Below are 11231 nucleotides of genomic sequence, written 5' to 3'. Positions count from 1 at the left end.
AGATCTTCTGGTAGGGGCCATTGCAGATACCTTCCAGGATAGTGTTTATAGAATGAAAATTTTATTTTTTCTCCCTTTTTTTGCTTTTCCAATAATTTATATATTCATTGTCACCCTTAACACTATCCGCATTATATGTCCTTGCTATGGCAGAGTCCCTCCCCCAGTCTCCTCTGTTTTTCTTTGAGAGGTTGTGGGGGCCCCAGGTATCCCGAAAATTGATGCATCAATTCTATTGTGAGTTAAGTACATCCTCTCTCACTGAAGCCAGACATGGCAGCCCAGTTAAAGAAACAGATTGGAAAGATATCCACCCACAGCTATAGGGAAAGCCCTTGCTACATTTGTTAGATGACCTTCTGAGCCTCTGCGCTGCACATCTGCTATATATGTGCCATGGGCCTTAGTCCTTCCTGTGTATGCTATTTGGTTTGTGGCTTAGTCTCTGAGTGTCCCGATGGGTGCTTGTTACTTGAGTCTCTTGGTCTTCCTGTGGAGTTCCTATCCTCCTCAGGGGTTTCAGTCTTCCTGCCAACTCTTCCATAAGATTCCCCAAGGTCCATGCAAGGTTTGACTCTGGATCTGTGCAGCTTTTTCAGTCAGCTGGTGGGTGGATCCTCTCAATAGACAACTAATCAAGGCTTCAGTGTGGGAGCATAACAGAGTGTCATTAATAATGTCATGGCTTGGTGTTTGTCCATGGAATGGCACTCTCAAGTGGGGCAAATTTTCATTGGTCTTGCTCTCAGTCTCTGCTCCAGATTTTATCCCGCATTTCTTTTAGAGGGGAAGCATTGTGTCCTTGGTGTGTTCTGTGTTGTGGTTGAAACTGACCCTTCAACTTTCTTCTCATGCTCCCATATATGCACTATAATCTCTTTCCTTAAATCATATAAAATGCAATATGTACATTTGCTATTCAGGGATAATCTATTTTACAAGTTTAGTCGTTTTATATTTTTATATTTATTTTATTTTTTGCATTTCTTTTCCATACCAAATGTCGCTGTGTAGCTTTGTCTGTCCTTAAAGTAGTAGAGAAACCACAAAAGACACATGTCTTGTATTTGTAATATAAGTATATTTTTGTGTGGTTTTCCGTTTTTTGTTTTTTTTGTTTTTTTTGTTTTGTTTTTTGTTTTTTTTGTTTTTTTTTTTGTTTGTTTTTTTGTTTGTTTGTTTTTTTTTTATTTGTTTTTTTCGAGACAGGGTTTCTCTGTTTAGCCCTGGCTGTCCTGGAACTCACTTTGTAGACCAGGCTGTTCTTGAACTCAGAAATCCGCCTGCCTCTGCCTCCCAGAGTGCTGGGATTACAGGTTTGTGCCACTACCGCCCAGCTCCATGTTTTTTCATCCATATCTTTAGTATTGAAATTTGACCAAATGTTATAGATTAAACTTCATATTTCTGCCAGATGAATACAGATGTGCTGTGAATTTATCATTCTTTGTAGGAACTTTCATAAAGAACTTTGAGTTCAGTATCATTTTTTCCCCATGGTTGTTTTTTGTAGGGATTGAGGGTCTTAAAATATATATTTAGTCTCCTAGAACACATTACAAAGGTCATGCCGGTGTCTAGGTAAATGACATACAACTGCCTGTGCCTCTGTGATTAAAGACATGAGAAAATACACCCAGCTTGCCCATCATGTTTGTAGTTAGTAATTGTTCATACAATTTTTCAGATGTGTGCTCGGTATTGTGGATCTGTTTCCTCTACATCTCCCTCCCAATTCGCATTTCTCTGGCAAAGCTGTATCCTATTCAAAGTGTTCAAAATGACAGAGGTGTAACTTATAATTAAAGCTCCTTCTATAATGACACAGTGATTATAAATTTTGAGTCAGAAAATAAGCAGAGCAAGCACGAGAATTACGTGAGTATATATTTGAGAAAGCATATATTTATTTTCTGGTGATGTTAGTATCATGCTTTGTGTTGTACATTTATGGGATATTTAGGATGCAGTGACTTTTGATGATGTGCATGTGAAATTCACAGAGGAAGAGTGGAATTTGCTGGATCCTTCCCAGAAGAGTCTCTACAAAAATGTTATGTTGGAAACCTACCTGAACCTCAAAGCTATAGGTAAGACTGTTATTTTTTTTTTCTGAAGGAAACAAATGTTTCTTGGTTATTGATGATCTTCTATTATTTTAATTGTATGAATAATTCTGTTTCACTGAATTTTCAGTGTAACTATCACGGTGCAGTTAAAATTCACAGTACCTTTAATTTTGCCTATTTTCCAATACTATTTCATTCATTTTCTATTACTGTGTTTTAGGCTATAATTGCGAAGAGCATAATCTTGAAGAACAGTGTCAAAATAATAGAAGTCATGAAAGGTAATTTTCATGTGCAAGCTGTTCCAAATTTGTCTCTGAGGAACATTTAATATCTTATGGAATCTCCAGCAAAAAGCAAAAGTGTAAAATAACAGTCCTTTAAGTGTAGATATGATTATAATATTCTTACAAAACCATGTACCTCAAGATCCGATATGTGATTTGTGTATCCATTTGATAAGTAGCTCCATTAGACCTGTGCTGTGGATCTGCCAATCTGTATAGTCTCATAGTATTTAGAAATTGCACATTGAATAGTGATAAATTTATATCCAAAACATTCTAATAAACAAATAGTCCATAGAAAATTTGGTGTTACTAATATTCTTGTAGTAATATGGTTCAGTTTGGTGAGAGGGCATTTTATGAGAATCAAGAATATTGTTGTAGAGAAACATTAGTCCATATTGCACATGTTATGAAAAACAAAAATTCAAAGAGTGTAAATGCAATGCATAAACCTTTCATTTATCATTCTTTTTATTAGGTACATCATGTGTCAAAATGGATAATAATCATGTGAGCATTGGGATATGTAAAGAAGAAGCATAAAATTTTTGTTCTAAAACAAGAAGATATGTAGTATTCTGCCTTTGGAAGAAATTAGGAATATGAAAGACATTTGCAATTAGTTTGTTTTTTAGCTTTACAGGGATTATCCCCAAACTCATAGTGTAAAAAATCTTTATGGGTACTAGGAATTTGGAAATTCTTCTATGTGTCCTGGTTCCCAGTCACATGTGTTGTAATTCACACTAGAGGAAAAATATGAATTCAATCAGTGTTATACAGATCTGAGTTTTTCTAACTTTATTCAGATAGCTAAAATACATCATATAAGAAGAGGGTATTATAAATATGAGCCATGTAATAACCATCACAGGTGTCTTGAACAACTCATGATGAGGGAGAACAACATGAATATATAAAGTGCTAAAACCTTAAGATCTGATGCTTCTTTACCATTAGACAAATTGTAAACATAATTCATATTAATTACATGATTTATCAGAGTAATGAATGTGGTAAAGATTTCACATGTGCTAATTATCGTTGCAGGCATGTAAGAAGATATACTGGAGTGAAACCCTATGAGTGTAAAATATGTGGTAAAGCCTTTAAAAGATCAAGTCATCTCCAATATCATAAAACAACACATACTGGAGAGAAACCTCATGAATGTAATCAATGTGGTAAAGCCTTTGCAAGACCCAGTGATCTCCAAAAACATAAAATGACACATACAGGAGAGAAAGCTTATGAATGCGATCAATGTGGTAAAGTCTTTGCACAGTGCAGTAATTTTCAATATCATAAAAGAATACATACTGGAGAGAATCTTTATGTATGCAGTCAATGTGGGAAAGCCTTTGCACAGCACAGTCATCTCCAATATCATAAAGTAAAACATACTGGAGAGAAACCTTATGAATGTAATCAATGTGGTAAACCCTTTGCATATCACAGTAATCTCCAAAGACATAAAAGAACACATACTGGAGAGAAACCTTATGAATGTAGTCAATGTGGTAAAGCCTTTGCACAGCACAGTAATCTCCAATATCATAAAAGAACACATACTGGAGAGAAACCTTATGAATGTAATCAATGTGGTAAAGCCTTTGCACAGCACAGTAATCTCCAATATCATAAAAGAACACATACTGGAGAGAAACCTTATGAATGCAATCAATGTGGTAAAGCTTTTGCACAGCACAGTAATCTCCAATATCATAAAAGAACACATACTGGAGAGAAACCTTATGAATGTAATCAATGTGGTAAAGCCTTTGCAAGACCCAGTCATCTCCAGTATCATAAAAGAACACACACCAGACAGAAAACTTATTAATGTAATCAATGTGGTAAATTGTTTGCACCAGGGATAAATCCCCAAAATCAGTGTGCTGGAGAGAAAATTAATGAATATGATCATGAATTAAGTGGGAGTTATGAGGGTATCATAAAGTAGGATATGATAGACATGAGTGCTTGGGATTATTTCCACTCTGGAGATTTTTTTTTTTTTTTATGCTTTTGCAAAGAAGTTTGCTGCCCTCATCTGAAGAGTTTCCTTGAGGTTAAGGTAAAGATGTTTACATTAATTGTATTGAGAAAGTAAGTCACGGAAATAACTGCATAGAATTTGGCATGAAAATTTTTAACAAACATAGAAACTAAGAAAGGAACAATAAAAAAAGAAAGGTTCAAAATACAAGGCATCATCAGGAAGTTGAATGACGTTTAATCTTGTGATCAAGGATATTCAATGGCATTAGAGGAATAGTTACATTAGGACAAGATTACATTCAGTTAAACATATGGATTTGCAGTTGTATGAAAGTCAATTGTATCATGTTAGGAATTATTATTACCTGGATACTGTTTTGATGTAGACACATGAAGATACAATTATGTGTCAAATTGCCAAGAGATAGATTTGGATTCTGGGTTGTGAATTTAAAATATAAGCAGAAAGACTTAGTTCATGTCATGGTGTTACATTCTTTTTAACCCACCACTCACGAGACAGAGTCATGCAGATCTTTGAGATCAAGGTAGATCTCTAAGCAAGTTCCAGGTAAGCCAAGATTTGGCAGTGATATATTTGAAATATTGAAAGCTGCTGATAATGGAAAAGAAGGAGCCATGTTCCAGCCCCATTAAGCACCAGAACTCCGAGAATTTTATCATGAAGTGGTGTTGAATATTGTCAGAGAATTTTACATTACCTCATGAGATGATCGATTCTTGGTTTTTCTTACACTTTAATCCCATTTTGTTGAACCATCACTGTTTCTAGAATGAAGCCTTCCTCATTGTTAATGGTAGACGATCTTTTGATGTGTTTCATATTTTATTTTACTTCTTTTATCTTGTAAGTATTTTTGAATCTGTGGTTTTAGGGATAATTGGTCTGTAATTCTTTTTTTATCACACAGTCTTTCTTGACTGGATATATGTGTAATCAGGGGTTCAGAAAATAAATTGACTAATATTTATTTTGTTTCTATATTGTTGAATACACTGAATTCTTGTTAAATCCTCTTTGAAAGTCTGGTAGGATTCTACCCTAAAACTCATAGACGTGGGCTCACATTGGGGACATATTTTTAATGAATTGTGTTTTCCTTCATGTTTATGTCAGTTTAAGTTGTTTTTCTCTAGTTTAATTTTGGGATGTGGAATCTATTGAGGAAGTTAGCTATTTCTTTTAGAATTTCCAATTTGGTGGAATGCACCCTTTTTAAACTATGTCTTTACGACTCTCTGGATTTCTTCATTACCTGTTAATTAATCCCCATTTCATTTTAGATTTCATTAATTTGTATATTATTTGTCTTTTAATAAGAGATTGTTTATCTTGTCTAATAAAAGGATCGAAAGACCAACTCCATGTCTCATTAACTCTTTGAATTGTTCTCTTTCTATTTTATCAATTTCATCCCCCAACTTGAAAATTTCTTGATTTCTCCTCCTCGTTTCTTTGCTCCCTCACTTCTTTTTGTTGGAGCTTTTGAAACATGCTGTTAAATTTCCAGCATGGGAGTTCTCCAATTTTTCATGTAGGCATTTTGTGCTGTGAACTTTCTTTTAGCTCCACTTTCATTTTCTTTGTGTTCTATGAGATTGTGCATGTTGCATATTCATTTTCATTGAACTCTAGAAAGTCTCTGATTTCTTCCTTTATGTCTGTGTAGACCCATTTTTTCTAACACAATTAGTTAGTAGTCAATTAGCTGTCTTCTGTCATCAGTTACAACACTGATACATCAACAGGATTTTGGCCCAGATCACATCTTTTGTCTGATTAGGGAGTGTGGCTTCTCCTGGGTCTGGTTCAATCAAGGACATGAGGAACCCAATTTCTAGGGGTCACCCACTGGGCTGTCTTGTTGCTCTCTAGGATGGAGTTTAGTCCTTGCCCATCAGAAGGCTCCTCTCCTTATAAATGGCCCCATGGAAATGAGAGGTAGCAATGGCACACCAGCCATCTGTGTCTTGACCCTGGGGAAAAGATAATCTTACCACAGTGATGAAGGCACACCTAAGTCTATGAAACCACAGTAAGTGGACACATCAGAACCAGAAGTGACAATTTGAAGAACAGGAAGTGTCCATGCCACACCCAGAACTGGTTGTGATGTCACAGGGAGGGACTGGCCCTAACCGAACATGAGTGTATATCACAGGAATTGTCTCAAGTTTTAGAGAAAGTGCCCATTCTATGACCGGAAGTGGACGTCACTGTCAGAGGAAGTGGCTGTGGCTTGATACGAAGTGACTGTAGAATAAAAGGAAGTGTTGTTACACCACAGGAAGTAGCTCTAATGACTTTAATGTCCTTTCTTATATCTAATGACATTTTCAGAGCTGCCAGTTCAGCTTCCTGGGCGGACATTGACAAAAGAACAGACATGGAATGCAGTCACTGATAAGTGGATATTAGCTCAGAAGCTCTGAATACCCAAGACACAATTCACATATCAAATGATTCCCAAGAAGGAAGGAGAGGTCCCTGGTTCTGGAAAGGCTTGATGCAGCATTGTAGGGGATTACCAGGACAGGGAAGTAGCAGGGGGTTTGATCAGAGAATGGGCTGAGGGAAGAGGGCTTATTGGACTTTTGGGGAGGGGGAAACTGGGAAACAGAAAATCATTTGGAATTTAAACAAAGAATATAGAAAATAAAAAATTTTAAAAAGAAAACAAAAAAAAGTCCTCACCTTCCCCTTACATAGTTTTGAATCTTCTACCCCAAAGGCAACAAGATATGCTGACGTGGGTGTTCCTCTGCCCCTCCCTCACCGCCCACCCCCAGTATAAAGGCAACACATACCAACAAAGTAGAGCATCTTTGCGGTAAGCCATGGCCTCTATCCTGCAGAAGTGCTCAATCAAATCTACGAGTGAATACAAGCTGACATTAAAAGGCCACTTCTTCCAAGTAAGCGAACTGTCAGGTGACCCACGCTGGACAGAATCATGGCATCATGGAAGGATGGGTTAGTGCAGTCATGACAGGAGCGCCTGGAGCCACACGCAGCCTGGAGGAGAGTGTGACCAGAGGCCCTGAGCCCAGAGCACAGAGCTCCGGGCTGCTCCGGGCTGCCCGTACTCATGAAAGGGCACAGAGAGAACCTCAGGAAGGAAGTGGATGTGTGAGGTGAGGCGCAGCGCTACAAGGTGCCCTCGAACTGTGCAAGGCAGGACCCAAGCTGCAGGATACCAGCCTCAGAGCGCTAAGGTCTGGGGAAGAGGGAAGAGGGTGAGGACCATCAGAAGGCACCGTTCACAGTCGAAGCCCTCTGTGTCCTCATCTTGCCCAACTGCAAATGTCACTGAAGGGGTGCCCTGGCATAGAACCACACACTCACAACGTCTTGTTCTCAGAGCACAATCCAGGGCACCCCTGGGTGACAAACTTCACATAGGACAGTCACTGAGAGGACTTGGGGATCCAGCCATCTAAGAATTCATTTGCCTGAGAATATGGGGAACCACACCCACCATCTTTTGACAGAAAGTGAATATTCCCATCTGCAGAAGATGGACAGCAATACCCATCAGATGCTTCACTGTGTATGAGTTGTCATGGTTGTGGTGTTTTATCACAACAATAGAAACATCACCTAATACCTGAAACAACAGAATTCATGCCCCAGAGTTCTAGACAGCCAAGATGTCCGTCCACAGAGCCAGGCCTCTGTGAGGCTGCTGGGAGAGCTCCCAGGGGTCTGGGATACTTGATACTGTTGGCCTTCTTAAGGGACTGACATCCCATCCCATCATTCAATCGGAACTGGTGGAATTTCAGACATGCTGTCACCATGACGGCAGGTTGGACTGGTCTCCGCCCCTCTCTGCCCTGCTAGGACTTCTCAACAGGTGTGGTTGGTGTGGAGGTGTTGGCAATGGCTTTGGAACACAGCCTCAGAAAAGTAGCTCTGGACTGAAAGCCAGCCAACTTATCATGCCAGGGCCATGAGTTCTAGAAAGCATTCTATTCCCACCTTGGAACAGACCAGGCAGTGTTGCTGACTGAACTGTGCTTTAAGGTCGGCCAATGGTCAAGCCTGTGTGGCAGCAGGGACCTTTCTTTTGCAGGAGGGGAATCTGGTCACAATGTAATGAGTAAGTCCCATTGTGTGTCCATTGAGTATCCAGAATGGCTTTCACTCAAAGCATTCTGACTACAGAGTCTTTCTGTGGGACTTCACACTCATGTGTGATTCTTGTTTTTGTTTTTGTTTTTCTGTGTCTCCTTTATTGTCCTAGCTGATTTCATCTAAAGCAGTTTTTGGAATAAAATCTACTGGCAGAGACCAGAACTGTCTTTTAAATGGGCAACAACTTGCTTCCCCGAATGTCCATCCAAATGCCCATAAAATTCCTGCCTACTTTTTTCTGTTTTCTTGATGAATATATTTCTACAAGAAGTCTGAATGCTGAGTTATTTTTCTGAGCAGTAAAACCCTTCCTGTACCCCTGAGTTGGAAAGGATGTGGATGCTACTTAAGTGTCCTCCTCACGATGACAGCTGTATGATCACTCTGTAGCCTGGAACATGACTTGCTTCACAGCTTAGGTCTTTCTGGGGGGGGGGAGGGTGGAAGAAGATGCCTTAAAATTCCTGTCAATAATGAAAAGATGAAACTGAAACCCACATTCCAAAAACTACAAAACCACTATCTTGGAATCACAGCAGATGTTGGGCATGCCTGAGTACTAGCACCCACATCCTCAGGATGGTGTAGAGAACTCAGTTGGCACTGGAGGGAAAGGGTGGGCTGCGGAGTGAGAGCTCCTAACTTCCCAGGCATTGTCTTGTGCAGGTGCAATGCCAGGAGAAAGAGCATAGCTGACTCTCCGAGTTCATGAAAACTGTTTTACACGGCTGCTTCCTTTTATACTCCACAAATGCAGCAAGGACTGTCATTCAGACCAATCCATCATTCGTTTGTTCCTCTCACTACATATCCCTGTCTGTTCTAGAATTCTCTGTGCAAATCAGACTGACCTGGAACTCACAGGGATCCACCTGCCTGCGTGAACATACCTACCTTAGATCCATTTCCTGCTGAGAGGCTAGAATTTCTGGAAGAGTAAGAGTTAAAGTAATGCTTATAAAATGAGATGCCATTCCAAGACTGGAAGCACATAAAAGACACCCTCTCAAGGCTAGGTGGCTCGGTTTTCTGTGTTAGGTCCAGCACTACAAATTTGATGCAGAAATTTGCTCTGGAAATTGGTAAAAGTAGAAAGATTCACCTGTGTAGAAGTGGTGTCACAGACCACTTATCCCTTTCGTGGTGACTCAAGGCAACGTGAATCTGAGTTCAGGGCTAGCCTATGCTATAAAGAAGAAAGAAGGTCTAAAATGGAAGTTGCAGGTGGCCGCTAGATATATTTGGAGTGGAAGCACATTGGTAGATCTGTCCTCATACATGCCGATTCATCAGAAGGTTGACTGCTGTGTGTTGGTTATCTTATGGCCCAGCACACATGAGAACACAGATGCCTGAGGTCGTCTTAGGACTTTCTTTAAAACAATCCACCAGTTACTCATGTAACCAACATTAGGAAACAGTAGAGTATCCTCATGTGTGTCCAATCCACCCTTCATCTTTTCCCTTGGGCCATTTTAAGAAGAATGGAAACTTCCAGGTTTTAAACACTTTTATTAAGAAACCTGTAAAGAAACAAAGAAACAAACATCAGATGGCTACAAAGACACAACTGTCCTCTGTTTGCCTTTTTCTGGCACAGCTGACAGAAGATCCCCTCATTGCAAGTCTTAGAAGGCATCTCTCTTTGATTGGGAGTGATCCTGGACACTTGGTTGGAAGGACAGATGTCATGTGTAGTGTGGGCAGGAAAGATGTGTTCTCCATTAACAACATTTGTTGCAGTCTCAGAGGACTCACCTGACAGCCACAAACCTTTTTAAAATGAATTCTGGTGGAATCTGATGCCTGCTTCTGGACTCTGTGGGAATTGCATGCATGTGGCACAAAGAACTTCAGCAGTCAGAACACACATGTATTACAAAATTTTCTTATTAAAAATGATATCATTTTAATTGTTCTATTTAAGTGTTTATTGATGTCTACATTGCCAGTGTAGTTTTCATCATGTGCACTACTCCTCAGAAGACACTTCTCTTGAATTCCAATTGAGGTCAATAATTATATCTGCACACTACCCTTGTCTGTGAATAGTGATTTTATGGTTTGAGGAATCAAAAATATCTAAGATCATGCATATTATTATTTATCATAATTGCTTTCTTTTTTGTTTAATGCATACATTTTTCCATTCCATTCCATTTCATCACAGGGTTTTGTTTCTCCACAAAACATAGGTTAGTAGAGAGCAATCTTAAGTCAGTGCTCCATGCAGCAAGAAGGAATGGTTGAGGTGCTCACACCAAATTACTTTATGATATATCCTCTGAATAATACAAATATATAATAATTAACTAAATAATTATGACACCTTATAAAGTTTTATTGTTTTTACCAGCAGATATGGAACAGTATGTGAGGTGTCCAGATGATAAGTATGCCAACTTAGAGCAAACCCACTGCCTCCAAAGAGCTGTGTTATTTCTGGCTTATGAAGATTCACTGGGCTCCATAGCCCTGTCCTTCTTGGCCATCACAATTCTAGTACTAGTCACTTTTGTGAAGTACAAGGATACTCTTATTGTGAAGGCCAATAACCGCATTCTGAGCTACATCCTGCTCATCTCTCTAGTCTTCTGTTCTCTGTGTTCATTGCTCTTCATTGGACATCCCAACCAGGCCACCTGCATCCTGCAGCAGATTACATTTGGAGTATTTTTCACAGTGGCTGTTTCTACAGTGTTGGCCAAAACA

The 11231-nt window shown here is 39.2% G+C and overlaps 1 pseudogene; it reads left to right on the top strand.

Moving 5' to 3' along the window:
- Positions 1–4190, top strand: part of LOC127672337 (zinc finger protein 431-like) — a 39972-nt pseudogene extending 35782 nt beyond the window's left edge.
- The last annotated feature ends 7041 nt before the right edge of the window (positions 4191–11231 follow it).

The sequence above is a fragment of the Apodemus sylvaticus genome, chromosome 22 (assembly GCF_947179515.1).
Source record: "Apodemus sylvaticus chromosome 22, mApoSyl1.1, whole genome shotgun sequence".
Classification (NCBI taxonomy): domain Eukaryota; kingdom Metazoa; phylum Chordata; class Mammalia; order Rodentia; family Muridae; genus Apodemus; species Apodemus sylvaticus.
The sequence above is the reverse complement of the archived record's forward strand: the minus strand, read 5'-3'. Positions and strand labels throughout refer to the sequence as shown.